Raw genomic sequence first — 15,769 nt, forward strand, 5'->3', positions numbered from 1 at the left:
ATACAAAGAGAAGTATTTAGGACCTACGGCCTTGAAAAGAAATCCTTCATATCTCACCTCCAGTATGGTGAAGAGAAAAAAAAGGCTTTCCAGTTAGGTGGACAAGGGTTTAAATGCTGGTGCCTTTGGTAAATTGCTGATTATCTCTTAGCTTCAGGATAATAATATCTTCCCTGCAGGGTAATAATTAGAGCGATACATGTGCATAGCATAGATGATCAATAAATGATAGCTGGGTTTCTTCCCCCCTAGTGGGAAGGCTCAGGGAACAAAGTGGTGGGGTCACTCTGCCCAGAAGCTGTACCCTGGGGGAAATCAGCTCATTATGAAAGGGAGGGAGAGAGGCCCAGGTGGTCGGGCCACCCAGAGCTAAGCCTGACCTCAGCTCAGCCTGCAAAAGGTGAGCCAAGGATACTAGGTCTTTCTCAGTGATGTGGGCAAGTGAATTAAACCGAAGTTCCAAATACGAAACCAGGCCTGTGCGTGGACCCCTCTGAGATCCTGACCGGGGGAGCAGAAGATGTGGGTGTTTTGGGGGGACGAAAAAGGAAAGGGACTTCATCAGAGACTGAAGGTGGCACCAGCAAAGGCAGCTGGGAAAGCAGCCACGGACAGAAGGAGCACAGTGTGGTCTCTGTGCAGGTCCCCCCAGAGCAACTAGTTGAGCAGGCCTGGGACGGGGCCGAGGACTGTCCACATTCTACCAGGACCCACTGACACTGCCACTTCTCGAGGCCCGGCCCAGGGAACTGCTCCTGCAGTGAAGGTGCCAGCTGTTGGCCTGGGGAGAGCTCACTCAGTCCCAATTCCAGCTGGGGACCAACTCCCAGGTCCAATTTTAGTATTTTCTAAAAAAAAAAAAAAAAAAAGCACGACCTGTGTCCAGGGCCAAGGCAAGCTGCAAACAGGGAAACAGCTTTAGAAGCAATGTCCTAAATTTCAACCACACACGTGCATGTGCATACATTCGTATGCATAAGCACATGTGTGCACACAAATACAGACATACTTGGCTGCGCACACATACACATGCACATTCACATACACACACATGCATATCTGTATACGTACACCTGCCTATACACATGTGGGCGTATTCTCACACGAGCTCTGCCTTAGTACTAATATTATCCCCACTTTCCTGATGGGGAAACAATAAGAAACTAGCCTAAGGCCACACAGCTAGTCTGTGGCAGAGGTTGGATCTGAAACAAGACAGTCTGGCTCCAGAGTCCCTGCTGGTACTCACTAGATTAGGACAGATAACCCAAGAGGTTAAACGGTAGAGGCTGAGAGTCATACACTCTAAAAGCAACTTAGGCCCTGGGGTTGGCTGCGTCCGGTGAGGCTTGCCAAGAATTCCTCCCGTTTCTGTACACGCATGTTGTTTTTGCCCTCCAAAGTGAGAGTCCGTTTCTCCTGCCCCTGAATCTTGGCTGACCTGTGACCGCTTGACCAGCAGAATGTGATGGAAGTGATGTCGTCTCAGTTCTGAGCCTTGCCCTAGGGAGGCCGGGCAGGTTTTACACCAGGCACTTGGGGGGTCCAGCCGCCACACTGGAAAAGAAGGTCCGGCTGGACTATGACGACAAGGTCTCAGAGTAACCGAGAGGCCTCAGCCGCTGCCCCGGTCATCCCGGCTGAGGCCCCACGTAAAGCCTTCTGGCCACGCGGCCTCGCAGGGCTCCCCCTGTGAACGCAGCCACACTGACTCCAAGTGGAACAGAAGAACCACCCTGCAGGGCTCGAGCACCCCACAAGACCGCGAAAAATAAACAGTCCTGGTGTTAAACCCCTAAGTTCTTGGGTGATTTGTCGGACAGCCAGTAGACTGATTCGTGCACCTACGTGGCTTTTGCAGACAGTATACATCTCACGATAAACAGCGTTATTTGCTGAGCGCTGTTTGTCGGGCCGCACGTGAAGTGCTTTACAGTTACTGTCCTGTTTAGTCTTCATTGCCACCCACGTGGCAGATATTAATATTATTTCCATTTTACCCACAACGACAGTGAGGCCCAATGAGGTCAATTAATAATTTTCTCTACGCAGTGGCAGTTCCTGGATGTGGCCCTAAATCTGGCTTGTTTTAACTGCACAGACTACTCCGATCTCTCCAGAGAAAAGAACCAGGGGCCTGTGTGTGTATGCATATTTATACGTAGACACCATGGCCTACCCAAGTCGTCACATGAAAGTAACCATCACGCTGCATTTCCCGCACCGCGTGCCCCTCAGCCCTGCAAACCTGGACCCACATTCCTGGCCCCCAGTCATGATTTACCATCATGGGTCACGCAATTAGCAATATGAACGAGGCCTGTAGCCAGAGCCTGTCACGTGAAACCGTGGGATGCCTAAAGTACGTGGTGAGAGGCTACTGGCCATGTTGAAGCCACCGAGGGATTAGCTTAGGGTAGAAGGTCAACTGGCAGGGCTGAAACAGATCGGGGTGCTTCAGGTAACAGGTGTCAGGAACAAAGATGGCGACACGGGATGCCGAAGGAAAAGGAGGGAGGAAACTGAGGTTGGTTCCAGGACCTGGTTTTACTCCCCAGCAGCTGTGTGACCTTGGATCATACGTCACCTCTCTGGGCCTCATGTCCCCAAGCAAGTTTGGTGATGTCCAAAGAACCGTCAAGTTCTTCCCATGATTCTCTGTAGCTTCATCTCCAGCAAAGATCATTACACAGCATCTCCTTTCAACTGTGGGGAAAGCCCTGTGAACTCCACTTGGCCACCATGAAGAAACTGTAGGACAGAACGCGTCACTTGCTTTCTGGTGGTGACACAGTAAGTCACTGATGGAACCTCCAAATCCCAAGAACCCTCAAACCTGGGCTCCTCTCCTAGTACCACACTGTTCCCATTCCGTTCTCACACACTGAATTCTAGCTCCCCTTCTGTGGGAACTCACACCCAACCAACACCTCTGAATGCATCCTGCAGCCAGCTGCAGCCCCTCCATTAACACAGAAGTCTGGCGAGAGGTTATCACTGTCAATGGGTTTTGTTTCCTCTACCTCCTTAAAGTTGGTATCAGGCAGGCCAGGAAGTTTCTTTTTCCCTGCAGTCCATTTATGTGGGAAGAGGAGAAGGACCTGTCAAGTGCAAGGAAAGAATCAGCTGGGCACGTGGAGATATGGGCTGGCCCCGGCCTGGCCTCCCCCAGCCCTCCTGGTCACTCCGCCAGTCCCGTGCTGACTGACAGGGAGGACCACGGGGGACTTGCCATGATCATTAATCAGGAGCATTATCAGCATCCTGAAGAACCTCTGGTCTGCTCCAAAGCCAGTTAGGAAACTGACCTTGTCCCCTTCCTGTCTCATAACCTTCCAGTCCATCCAGGACCAAGAGATGGAATATTTCCCCATGTCCAGCACAACAAAGCCCGTCTGAGAAGCCCACGTAGACGCCAGATGGGACCACCTCTCATCTCATCTCGCGAATGGGAATGCTAAGGCTGGAAGTCATGCCGGTGGGTACAAAGTACCCGGTGCACGTGAAGCCCCGCTCTAAGTGCCCAGTGTGCTGTGGTCTGCAGGGTAACGGCCACCTGCGGACGCCCACACCCCAATCCCTGAATCCCGTGACTAGTTAGGTTGCGTGGCAAAGGCAGATTAAAGTGGCAGAGGAGAAGAAAGTTAATGTGCTGACGTTAAAAGCGAAAGATTATCCTGTGTGATTTCTGTGGGTCCGATATAATCAGAAGCATCCAAAATGGGAAGAGTCAGTCAGAGGAAAAGGTGACCATGGAAGGAAGGCGCGGAGAGGCGTTATGTCGCTGGCTTTGCAGACAGAGGAAGGGGCCACTAGCCGAGGAACGCAAGGGGCTTCTAGAGGCTGGGGATGACAAGAAAACACTTCTCCCCTAGAGCCACCAGAAGGAACCAGCCCTGTGTTCCTTGATTTTAGCGTAGTGAGACCCACGTTGTACCTCTAACCTATGGAATTGTAAGATAATACAGCTTTCGGACACTGAGTGGGTGGCAATTTGTCACAGCAGCGATAGAAATCTAATACATGAATGGACCCACTCAGTTAAAGTTCCTACCATAAACTCTACGAGGCGATGTAGCAGTCCACTATGGCTCCAAGGATGCTATGTAACAAAACATCCCGGCCCAAGGCAAACGACAACAAGCGTCTGTTTCTCCCTCGCATGCCTGCCAGTCAGCTCGGGCTCCGGCTGGTACCGGGGGGGGCTTGTCTGAGCTCAGCTCCACTCGAGGCGTGAGTTTAGGATCCGCTCCACGTCTCTCATCCTCTGTGGACTGGAGGCCATCAGAGGCCTGCTGCCACGATGAAACGTACGTGAGAAAGGAAGCCCAACCTTGTCCAGTTTCCATCTTCTGCTCCAGTCATGCTGCTAACACCCCACGGGCCAAAACAAGTCGCGAGGCCAAGATGGAAGCCGTGGCGGGGACGAGTGCGTTTGCCCACCTGGAGGCTGTGGCTAAGGTGTAGTCGTGTTAATTTGATTACGGGGGAGTGAAGAACTGGAGCCCATAGTTCAGTCCACCACAGGCGGATGCTATGTCAGCGTTCCATTTTGCAGATGAGGAAACCAAGGCACAGAGTTCTTACGAAACTCATCCAGGATCACCATCCTAGCGAATAATGGAGCGAGGATTAGAATCCAGTCTGGCTTCAGGAGGCTGGTCAAGGTACACCTACTAAGTGGAGAAGCTAGGGCCCCGCGGCTCTGCATGTCGCAGTTTCTGGGGCAGAAGGAGTGGCATCCAGGGGCTGCAGTGATCTCCAGAAGTAAGAGGAAGGCGCTGGGAGGGGTCACGGGTGAAAACTGCAGCCAGGCCCTGCTGTCAGGTCCAGGCCTGGGGCCGGAGCACCTTCCAGAGATGAGAAGCATCCAGGCTGAGTCAGGTGCCTGTGGCGGTTGGTTACAGGACCAAGTGTCCTTCTCCCCCTGCCGTGGGGGGTGGGGGGGTGGGGGGCGCTCGGATCTGATGCCAGGTGGGCAAGTCTCCAAGAAGTCAGCATGTGGGTTCCTTTGAAAGACCAGAGTGAGGTAACGGGGCGGTGAGAGAAGCAGAAAGAAAGCGACACCCACATAATGTGGAAGGACGGGAAGCAGAGTGTAAGGCAGGGCTGCTCACGAGCCCTGGAGAGAGGATCAGCAAGGAGGGAGGATTAGGAGAGAGGAAAAGAACAAAACAACGCTCAGAACTAAGTATTAGGGAGAAGTTTTATTTGAAGGCACTGAGCAGGGATTTCCTGGAAAGGGTCAGAAAGTCAAACCGACGATTCTGGGCATCTGTTTAGAAAGGCCACAGGGTCGCGGTGGCGGCCCCTCACCGTCCCGTCCAGAGACTCAGGATGCTCTTGGGGCCCTTCCGTCTTGTGGCACGGGAGGAGGGTCACCCGAAGCCCCCCCACACTTGACCCTGCAACTGGAAGTCAGCAAAATCGCCACTTCATGGCAAGGGCATGCCAAGGATGTGAGAACACGTGGGGGCCACCCTCCATATCCTACAAGAACTGTGTCTGTCCCTTGTCCTTGTCACCCGGCCCAGGCCATCCCCTGCTGGGGGGATCTCCTCCCTCCCAGCTTGAAAGCTACTTTCACCTGAAAGACAGTGCATGTGAGGCCCTGTCCCCAGAGACGAGAAGCCCCCCAAGAGGGCAAGGGCACAGGATACTTTGTGGGTACACACTATGAGCCCTCAGCCCACTTCCCAGACGCTCCTGTGCCCCGTGCAAGCACCACTCCCCTCTGAGCTCAGAACATCACGGCTCAGTAGAGGCTTTCTACAATCACCGCTTAGTGAATACAGAGGGACCCTGATTGCATTCCAGGTCCCTTCCTCTTTACCATGCTGCCAGTCCTGGATCCAGCACAGACACCACAGTGAGGACCTCCCCAAGACATGGGACAAGTGGCCCTTTGATTGATGTACCAACCATTCCCTGAGCATCCCTTCTGGGGAAGCACTAGTAAGGCCCTGCCCGGAGGGGTTAAGAGTATGGACCCCTGGAGCACTGTGTGGTTTTGAATTCTGGTTTGACCATCTACTAGATGGGACACTGGGTCACAGGACTTAACCTCTCTGTGCCTCAGTTTCCTCATTTGTAACATGAAGGCAAGAAGAGCATCTACACCCAAGAGGGTCTTAGGAGGCTTATATGGTTGGGTCAGCTTCAAACTTAGAACAGTGCCTGGCACGTGGTCACTGGGGTCAAAGCACTGGCTTTTATTATTCTTACTGCAGTAGGCGAAATTGACCTCATCTTTGCCCCTTCAGGATCTCAGTCTCATGAAAGCAGATGTGAAACAAACACAGATAAATGTATCAGGACAGATCATGCCAGGAAGGAAAAGCAGAGAGCAGTGGGAGGAAACAACCGGAGAAGCGGAGGGCAAGAAGACACTCACTATGCAAAAAATAGAGGGAATGAGCATTCCAAGCAGGGAAATGGCATGTGCAAAGGACCTGAGGTGGGTGAGAATGGGGTGTATCACTCAGCAGAGGTCAGTGTGGCTAAAGAATAGTGAGTGAGGAGAGACATATGGGCCAATTCATGCAGAGCCCAATGGGGGATTTTGGGTTTTATCCCAAGAACAGAAATGGGAAGGCCCTGGTATGTTTGGCGGGACAGACACAATTTGATTCACATTTTGGAAAGATTGTGCTGGCTGCTGAGTGGAGACAGGACTGCAGGGGGACAAGGATGAATCCAGGGAGCCCAATTTGGAAGCTCTTGCCATGAGCTACGGGGAAGATGAGGATGATTTTGGTTAAGAGTGTTGGCGGTGGAGGAAAAATAAATTCAGCTCCAGGCCCAGATGTTAGAGGCTCACAGGGAAAGAAACCACAAGCCAGCCAGGATGGTCGGCTGGCCGGCTCTCACCCGCTGCCTTGGCTGGGGACGAGCTGGCCTGGCAGGGGTACTCAAGGTACCTTCATGATCGGCCAAGCTGGAACATTCTAGAACACCTCTCTTAGAGGATTTACCTAACAAGGGCTATGCAGGCCCACGATGAGAGGTGCTGCTAACCTGGGAGCTGACCCTCTCGGTGGGAAGGGATGTCATGGCGGGAAGCACGTGCAGATTGGATACTCCACATTTTGACAAGTGGCATCTTGAGGGGGTTCCACAAGCTCTGATCTGAGGGGGTGTGAGGGGAGGCATCCTCTCCTTGGGCACAGAACTCCCCCCACGCCCCCAACCCCTCAGGTTCTGAGCTACCTATGGGGAGGGACCATGTCCCTCCGGATCTGCAGTCCACGCCTGCAACAGACTCTGGGTAGGGCAGCGTCCTCACTGGAGGATGGCCTCCAGAAGGGCGGTCTCCGTTTTGTGCCTCCTTCCAACTCCGTGCCAAGCACAGACCTGCTACATGATGTACACTCAATCAAACGGGGTCCAATGAAGGAATAAGCGACTGTCCTCCATTCCCCTGGAGCAAACTGCTCAATCACCAAATCAATGGCTAAGCCGAGGACCAGGCATGGTAGCGGTGCCCTAAAGGAATCTGCATCATGCTGGGAAGACAGACGCAGGCACGAAGAGACAAGGTCTAGTCCAGCTGTCCAGACATGAGGCGCTCAGATGGAGTCTTTCCAACGAGGAAGATGACCCCCAGGCAGAAGAGCCCAGCGGGAAAGCAAATGGTGGAACAGAATTCGAGCATGGGCAGGGTTTGGATAATCCGAGGGTCGGTTAGAGAGAGGGGACCCCCTCACTCACCGAACTCCTGTCATTGGCCAAGCCCCAGTAAGAGCCTTCTTCTCAGAAGAACCTCCGTGCTGGAGCTCCCAGTCCCAGTCCCAGTCCCAGCTGAGGACACTGGGGTTCGGACCAGCGAAGTGACCTGCCCGCTGTCAAAGAGCCAGCAGCTGGCGGAGCTGGGGAAGAACCAAGCCCTGTCTGTGGTCCCCTCAAGACAAATGACAGGATCAGGTACACAAGTCAAAGAAAGACAATGGTCAGTTCCAAAGGCAAGAGATGAACCCTGCACGCGAGGTGTCATCACAGAGGTGACCGGGATGGGATCACAGGGTGGGGTGACGTGGAGGTGGGCTTTAGCGGCGGCTGGGAGAGGGACAGGGTCAGAGCTGGGCTTTCAGAACTTGGACCTGGCTGTCGGGAGGCGAGGTTGAAGCCTTGGCCCACCCCACAAGAGGGCGGGACCGAGAGACGGAAGGAAGCAGGACATGGAGGGAACGGGAAGGAAACAGAGGCAGGACTGCTGGCTGGGAAGGGTCCAGGGGGAGGGAGAAACCACTTCTCCTTCCCTTTCTGATGCTAGCAAGATTATGACTGCAGAGCGGGGCTGCACAGGGCAGAACTTCCCAAAAATCAGGAGGAGCACGTATCCCCAACAGAGGTTGCAGTCCCCAAATCATGTGGTCACCTCCCACCTCCTCTGCCCACACTGGAGCTTCGTCTGCAGTGAGCTCTGGCCTCGGGCCCTTGGGGACCCAGCAGTGCCCCTTCCTCCAGATATCAGGGCAAAAGAGAGGCAGAGAAACCGGAGAGATCCAAAGACAAGTGGCAAGCGACAGCAAGAGATGCGGCGTCACCCTGTGCTATGGATGAAGAAACCAAGGCGCAAGAGGTAAACAACCTAATATCACACAATGGGTACCCGCCAGATTCAGGAATGAGACGCAGGGCAGGGCCTTCTGTGTAGACCTGTCTGTATCAACCAGGGACCCAGCAGGAGGAAGCCAATGAGGACCCTGACCTCACCCCCTTCCTGCCCACCCACCTCACCTCCCAAACAGAAGCCAGAGGGCCCAGGAGCCCCGTGGGGCATCCGTCCTGTTGCACCTACACAGGACAGCCTCCTTGTCACAGAACAGGGCGGAGGACAGGGGGCATCTGGAGGGGGGCAAGGAGGTGACCCGGTACCTCGCCACTCCCCCAGCCAAGACCGTGGAGGGTACTAGAGCCTCAACAGCCTCCACTCTTTAGAACCAGGGGGCAGAGGCCCCCCGCCCAGGCTCTGCAGCGGGAGGCCACCTGGCTCTCCCCCCACACGCGCCAGCCACCCCCAAGGGATCTAGCATCTTCACATCCCCTCTTTCCTTCCTCATTCACACCCCCTGCCCGGCCCTGCCTCTATCATCTGCAAACATCTCAAAGGCAGGCAGGCTGTTGGGAGTGGCCAGTTGTCACGTGGAAGGGACGGGGGCGGGGGGGGGGGGGCAGCAACCTACGCCCAGTGCAGCGCGAGATGCCCACTCCGCGCCCCGGCCCGCCCCCCACCCTGCAGGCCCAGCCCTGAACATCGAGGCCTGGCTGCCGGTAAAAAGAAAGGGCTCCTATCTCTGATTCCTCAGGGCCTCTGATAAGAAATGTCATCCCTCGCTGGGTAATATTACCCGCCCGATAAGAATCTCTATCAAGCTCAAACATATGGCTGGCTACAGAACACAGAGCCCAGCAGAGCAGGATAATTTATTTGCTTGAGCTGAAAGCCCTGGGCGGCCGAGAGAAGTGCACTGAATAAAAGAGGAAGAGGCAAACTCGAACCTCTCTGACTTGCCGTGGGGATTTTCCCCGGGGAAGGCGGGGGCACCTGAGGACATCAGGGGGCCCTCCTCACTTTCTTCCCTACACGATAAGCACTTTGCCCGAGTCCTCCCTCAGAGGACACTTTCACTTAGGGCTACCATGGTCAATCCTCATCACGACCTCCAGAGAGGCCTTTTTCGCTTCCTTTCACAGCTCAGGAGACGGAGATTGGGCAAGGTTAAGGAACATGGCCAAGGTCACACAGGCGGCCACACCGGAGCTCGGACTCGGACGCCATCAGGTCTGCATCTGGGTCGCCCGGCTCCTACGTCCTACATTCATCAGTCAGGTCAGGCGTGCCCAACTTCGCTGCGCACACGATCGTCTCCAAGGTCCCCCTGAAGCCTCTCCTCAACTCTTGCGTCTCGGCAGCCTGGGGGAAAACCAGGCTTGCCGAGCATAGAGATTCAAGGGAGAGAGGAAGGGAGGCCAGGCCAGTGCGCAGGAGAGGGAGAGGGGATGTCGGGGGCTTGCACCTCATGTGTCGGAAGCACGGTGGGTAGAAGGAAGTTGGGGAAAGAAAACGCACCCCCTCTGTACACCCCTTCGTGTACTCACCGATGGAAAGCTACTATGCCCGGCCCTGGGACTGGCCCAGGCAACAGAGCCGGCCCTGCCCTCATGGAGCAGACTGTCCCCTGAGACTTACAGGTCAGTATAGAGGCAGGAACGACAGGATGTGTTGAGTGTGGACGCCTGAAGTATAGGTGACTGACAGGGAAAGGTGGCAGTTAGAACAGCTCTTTGCACGCTCTACACCGTTCTCTGCCCTCGTTTCTTACTCAACGTTAAGGCTGACATTGCTTTTTTTTTTTTTTTTTGGATGTTTATTTATTTTTGAGAGAGACAGAGACAGAATGCGAGAGGGTGGGGCAGAGAGAGAGGGAGGCACAGAATACAAAGCAGGCTCCAGGCTCCGAGCTGCAGCCCAGAGCCCGACGCAGGGCTCGAACTCGCAAGCTGCGAGATCATGACCTGAGCTGAAGTCAGACGCTCAACCGACTGAGCCACCCAGGCGCCCCAGGCTGACATTGCTTTACGAAGGTTAATATGGCTTCAAGATTGTTCCGCATTACATAAAGCCGCTATTTCTTTTTTTTAACAGCCATGTGGTATGCCATTTCGTGGATGCATTGTGATTTCAGCAGCCAATCTGGAACTGGGGTGTTCTCAGATCATGTCTCATTAAAGACACACGAATAGGTGGAATACAGAGGATTTGGTGTGTCGGGCGGTGAAATGACTGCATATGTGACCACGATGGTGGATACATGTCACACATTTGTCGGAGAAGATAGAACGCCAAGAGTGAATCCTAACGTACACTATGCACTCTGGGTGATAATGATGTGTCTGTACAGATTTGTCAGCTGTAACAAGTGTCTCACTCTGGTGCGGGATGCTGACAGTGTGGACACGGGGACAGGGAGTGTATGAGAACTGTCTGTATTTCCCACTCAAGTTTTCCGTGACCCTAAAACTGTCTGAAAAATGAAGTTTTTTGTTAATAAAAATCAATCGATCACGCAAGTGTAAATTTAACCCTGGCTCCGTTCTATTCCATTTTCTGTTGACTATATTTTCTCCTGAGTTTGGGTCATACTCTCCTGTTTCTTTACAATATGCAGTAATCTGATTAAAAATTAGGCACTGGATGTCAATAAATAAACAGTGTCTCATCATTTGACAAGCTGGTGGCTCCGTGTGTGCCTGCCTCCCTCAGACCTTGGTGGGGCTCTGGTAAAAGAACCTTACTACTCTTTGGTGAGCAACTCCTGCCGTTCCCACAAAAGCACATGAAGAAACGAACATATTTCACTTCTGGTCACCAAAAATCCACTCCTCCTGCCCATTCTTCCTCTGGCCCATGGTAGCTTAGTTCTGGAAGCAAGCTGAACACTAAGCAAGACACCAACCTCTCTTCATTCAGGCCATTCCCAGAGCTGGTCAAATTCTTCTGGGCCCTGAGATGTTTAAGAATGCAGATAGCCCAAGGCTGGCCAGAGGCAAATCTCCACAGGAGCTCGGGACTCTGCCAAAATCATAGCCTGACCTAGGAAAACACAGTAAATATCAATTATGCAATTTGGAGCCCGAGGCACCTTGAAGAAAAGCATCCATTACAAACAGAAAATCCTCTGATAGTCAGAAGATAAAGAACACATATCTCCCTGGCTGAAATGAGGTAGAACCCAAGGTAAAGGAGGTTATCCTACCTGGGAGAGGTTGGCATCCACTGGAGGGTCCTGAGAGAAAGGCTGTGACCCATGTGGTCACAGTTGGAGGGACCAAGAGCTTTGGGAACAAAGGGGAAGGTGGCACTGACTCTTGCTGCACGAGTTAGAAAAGAGGATATTTGAGCTAGGTATTAAAGAGTCAGGGGGTTACCAGGCAGAGAAAGGAGAGAGGACTTTCAGATGTCTTAACATCATGTGTGACATGGAGTGAGAAAGAGTGGCCTGCCAGTGGTCAGGCTGTAAAGACAGCCCTCCTATGCTGGGCAGATGGTGTGGCTTTCCTCTACAGAAGCCATGGGGAGTCATAGAGGCTCTTGAGCAGCAGAGTGACAGATTACCTCTAGCCCCGTCATCATCATGAAGGGACTCTCGGCCACATGGGACCGGTATACCACAGTTCCCAGATCATTCTGCAAAGCAACTGACATGGTGGTTGAACAGTAGTCTCCAGAGCCAGCAATCTGCCTTGAAATCCCAGCCCTGCCCCTACCAGTTTGAGCAGGTTGCTTATCTACTTGAGTCTTCTCATCTGTGGAATGGGGGTAATATCAGCAGAGGCGTCTCAGTGCTAGTGTGTGAACTGTGGCCCGGGTAAGTTAATGTATGGAAGGTGCTCAGGCCAGCGTCTGGCACATGATAGGGGCACAGCACATGACAGCTTTGGGGGCTGTTCCCATCTCATTCGTTTCTCCATTTTCCTCTTTCGGCGCTGTCTGTTCTTCTGAGACTCCGGCTGTCCTGAATCTGAGCAAAGGTGAGCAACTTGAAGGCAAGGTTGGCTTCAGGCTTAGGAGGGCTGCAGCTATTGTCTGAAACTGCCAGCCTCTCATGAGCTTCCCTGCCTCATCCCTGAGGCAGGTGTGATCTAAGATGGTGCTTCTCGGGGTGTCTGGGTGGCTCAGTCAGTTGAGCGTCCGACTTCGGCTCAGGTCATGATCTTGCAGTCTGTGAGTTCGAGCCCCACGTCGGGCTCTGTGCTGACAGCTCGGAGCCTGGAGCCTGCTTCGGATTCTCTGTCTCCCTCTCTCTTTGCCCCTCCCCTGCTCATGCTCTCTCTCTCTCTGTGTCAAAAATAAACACACATTAAGACGGTGCTTCTCAACACCGTTGCACCACAGAACCACACCTGGGGAGATGTTACAACCTCAATGCCCGGGTCCTGTGTGGTAGGGGGACTGGGGATCCCGGCAGCAAGGTTGTTAAACTCCTCGGGTGAGTCCAACATTACACCCAGTTTGAGAACAACTGATCTGAAAGTCGAAGGGAAACACGGCAGAGGGAAAGTGCGCCACCCTCAGTTGGGTAATCTCCAAAAGGCACTTGGCTCCCTCGGTTTCTGTTTCCTCACCCACAGGGCAACGCCTGGGCACCTTACATCTGCCCAGGGATGTCACACTGAGCTGGCAGCATTGAGATGGCCCTGGATCATTAAGACTGTGACAGAGCCATCAAATCTCTTCTGGAAATAGGCAAGGACATCAGATACCAACAGATGCAATCATGCAGCGACATGCAGTGGGAAGAGCTGCAGTCAGGTGCGCAGAGCTGGTAATGGGTTAGGCTCTCTCGCTCACCAGCTACCGGCAATCCCATCCCTTCTGTGCTCCGCTTGCTCAATGGAAGACCGGGGGGTAAGAACTGATTTGCTGATCAGACAAGGCGTCTGTGAAGTGCAAGCAGGAAGACACAGGTCACGCTACAAGAGTCAGGCTACTGGAAAACATTTTTATTTAACATTTTCTAGGTCCTCCCTGCAACGTGGAAAGTTCCGGAGAGAGAAATGCCCCCTTCTGCAACTGGTGTGACACGGTGGGGAGGGGACAAGGAGCAGTGCCGGCCACATGAAAGCTGAACCTACCAGGGTCCAAGTGGGGATCGGCGATAGGACAGGAGGGCAGGGCGTGGCCGAGGGCGGCCCCAGGGAGACGTTAAGATAGGAAATGTTATCTGGGAACAATGGAACCACCACACCGTTGTCCTGGCCTGGATCTGACAAGCGGGGATAAGACTCCAGGAAACACATCCCTCGACAACTGGCCAGACTGGGCCCGACACACCGGTGGCCCATTCGTTTGGTTTTGCCTCCATTCATTCATGTCGCCTGCAACAGGCATAAATTCACCACGTACCACGAACTGTGTTAGAAGGTGGGGATGCCAAGATGAATAAGGCCTGGTCTTCACCCTCGGGAGGGACAAAGACAAGGCAAACGAAGAAGTGACATTTAGGTACAGCAGCAACAAAATAGCCACCACTCACTGATGGCCAACTATGCATCAGGCGGCATGCTTTTTTATTTTATTTTACGTTATTTTAGTTTAAAAATTTTTATTTATTTATTTTTGAGAGACAGTGAGAGAGAGAGAGAGAGAGAGAGAGAGAGAGAGAGAGAGAGGCAGAGAGAGGGGGACACAGAGAGTCCCAAACACTCAGTGCAGAGCCTGATGTGAGGCTTGAACTCACAGACTGTGAGATCATGACCGGAGCCAAGATCCAGAGTCAGATCTTAACTGACTGAGCCACCCAGGCGCCCCGTATTTCATATTTAACCTCTCAAATCCTCCGTGTCCCGTCCAAGTATGGGCTCCTTTTTACACACAGGGAACCTGAGGCTCAGAGAGGCTGATTACTGGGCATAGATCACACAGCAGTTGAGAGGCTGGGCTCAGACCTGGACCCAGAACAGTGCTACTCCAACACTTGGGCTCTTTCCTCACAGCTCAACGCTGCAACCAGAGACTTGAAAGGCAAGGAGACAAATATCCTCTCTCGTGTACCTCTTACAGGCACAGTCTCCGCATTTAGAGGAAGTGTTAAAAAACGTTAAGGAGCAAACAAGAAACAAAATGAGGCACAGCACCCAGACTATATTTATCGTTCAATAAATGCTTATGAGTCAGGATCCAAATGCTATAGCATCTGAGGAGCAGAGCAGAGGTGTGAGGGGGTTGGGACCTGGCAGACCCAGGCCTGAATCTCAGCCTCAGGACTTACACCTCCCTGAACTTCATTTTCCTCATCTTAAAAATGGGAACAGTAAAACCTACCGAAGGCTGACCGGGCTGAGGTCTGGATAATGGGGACAATTTCCTGCCCTCAAGACCCCTGCAGGCCCTCCTGGGGCTTGTAAAAGGGCAACCAGAAGAGCAGCTGGCATGTTCCAGAAGCTTCTGCTGAGTGTGGAAACGGGCCCCACACGAGGAAGGGGCACACTCGTGTTTAATCTGGGCACTGCGACTGCACACAGGCCTGGCCACCACCCCTCCTAGGCCGGCTTTTTCTCTTGGCAAGTTAAGACTCCAAATGCTGGGCTACAACCAAACGGGGGTCCTGGGACAGGCTCGGGGAACCGCTGCCGCCACAGGCAGCTTTTACTTAACCTTTACTGTGTCCGCGCTGTGCTGAAGGCACCAGTTTTGTTGTCTGTTTGTTTTGCCAGCAGGGAGGCATTAATGGTTTGTTTGTTGTTGTTTTTTTTAATTTATTTACTTATTTTGAGAGAGAGAGCGCGTGCGTGCACGCCCAAGTGGGGGAGGAGTAGAGAGAGACTGAGACAGAGAGACACGGAGAGAGACAGAACCCCAGGCAGGCTGTGCACATTCGGCATGGAGCCCGATGTGGGGCTTGAACCCACAAACTGTGAGATCACGACCTGAGCCCAAATCAAGAGTCGGACGCTTAACCAACCGAGCCACCCAAGAAACGGGACTCTGGATCCAGATTCGCCCGCTGCTCGTAGCTGGGTGGTCTTAAGCGAGTTACTTTACCTCTCTGTGCCTGACTCTGGGCTTGGAGGCCGTCTCTAAAATAGGCACTCATCCACGCAAGAGATACTTACTAGGTACCCACCCATGTTCCAGGGAATAAGCATTAAACAAAAGCAACAGAAAGCTTTGCATTTGTGGGGCTCAAGGTGGGGGGGGGGCGGGTGGTGGCAGAGAGTCACCAAACAGATACACAAGTGGGTCACATGGTGCGAAGTGCTCCAG

At 53.2% G+C, this 15,769-nt stretch overlaps 2 long non-coding RNA genes across 3 annotated transcripts; one reads left to right on the forward strand and one right to left on the reverse strand.

The window, feature by feature from the left end:
* Positions 1-2,267: 2,267 nt before the first annotated feature.
* Positions 2,268-4,826, reverse strand: LOC115506118. Its single transcript, XR_003966247.2, has 3 exons — positions 4,055-4,826; positions 3,024-3,101; positions 2,268-2,751 (listed from the first exon to the last, which is right to left on the reverse strand). It is a non-coding gene; the product is annotated as an uncharacterized LOC115506118 (long non-coding RNA).
* A 3,264-nt stretch (positions 4,827-8,090) lies between these two features.
* On the forward strand, positions 8,091-11,085 carry LOC115506116. Of its 2 annotated transcripts, none has more exons than XR_003966243.1 (3): positions 8,091-8,581; positions 9,697-9,832; positions 10,649-11,085. It is a non-coding gene; the product is annotated as an uncharacterized LOC115506116 (long non-coding RNA). The 2 variants fall into 2 exon arrangements; XR_003966244.1 differs by having other exon boundaries at positions 8,173-8,581; positions 9,697-9,784.
* The last annotated feature ends 4,684 nt before the right edge of the window (positions 11,086-15,769 follow it).

This window comes from Lynx canadensis, chromosome F2 (assembly GCF_007474595.2).
Source record: "Lynx canadensis isolate LIC74 chromosome F2, mLynCan4.pri.v2, whole genome shotgun sequence".
NCBI lineage: Eukaryota > Metazoa > Chordata > Mammalia > Carnivora > Felidae > Lynx > Lynx canadensis.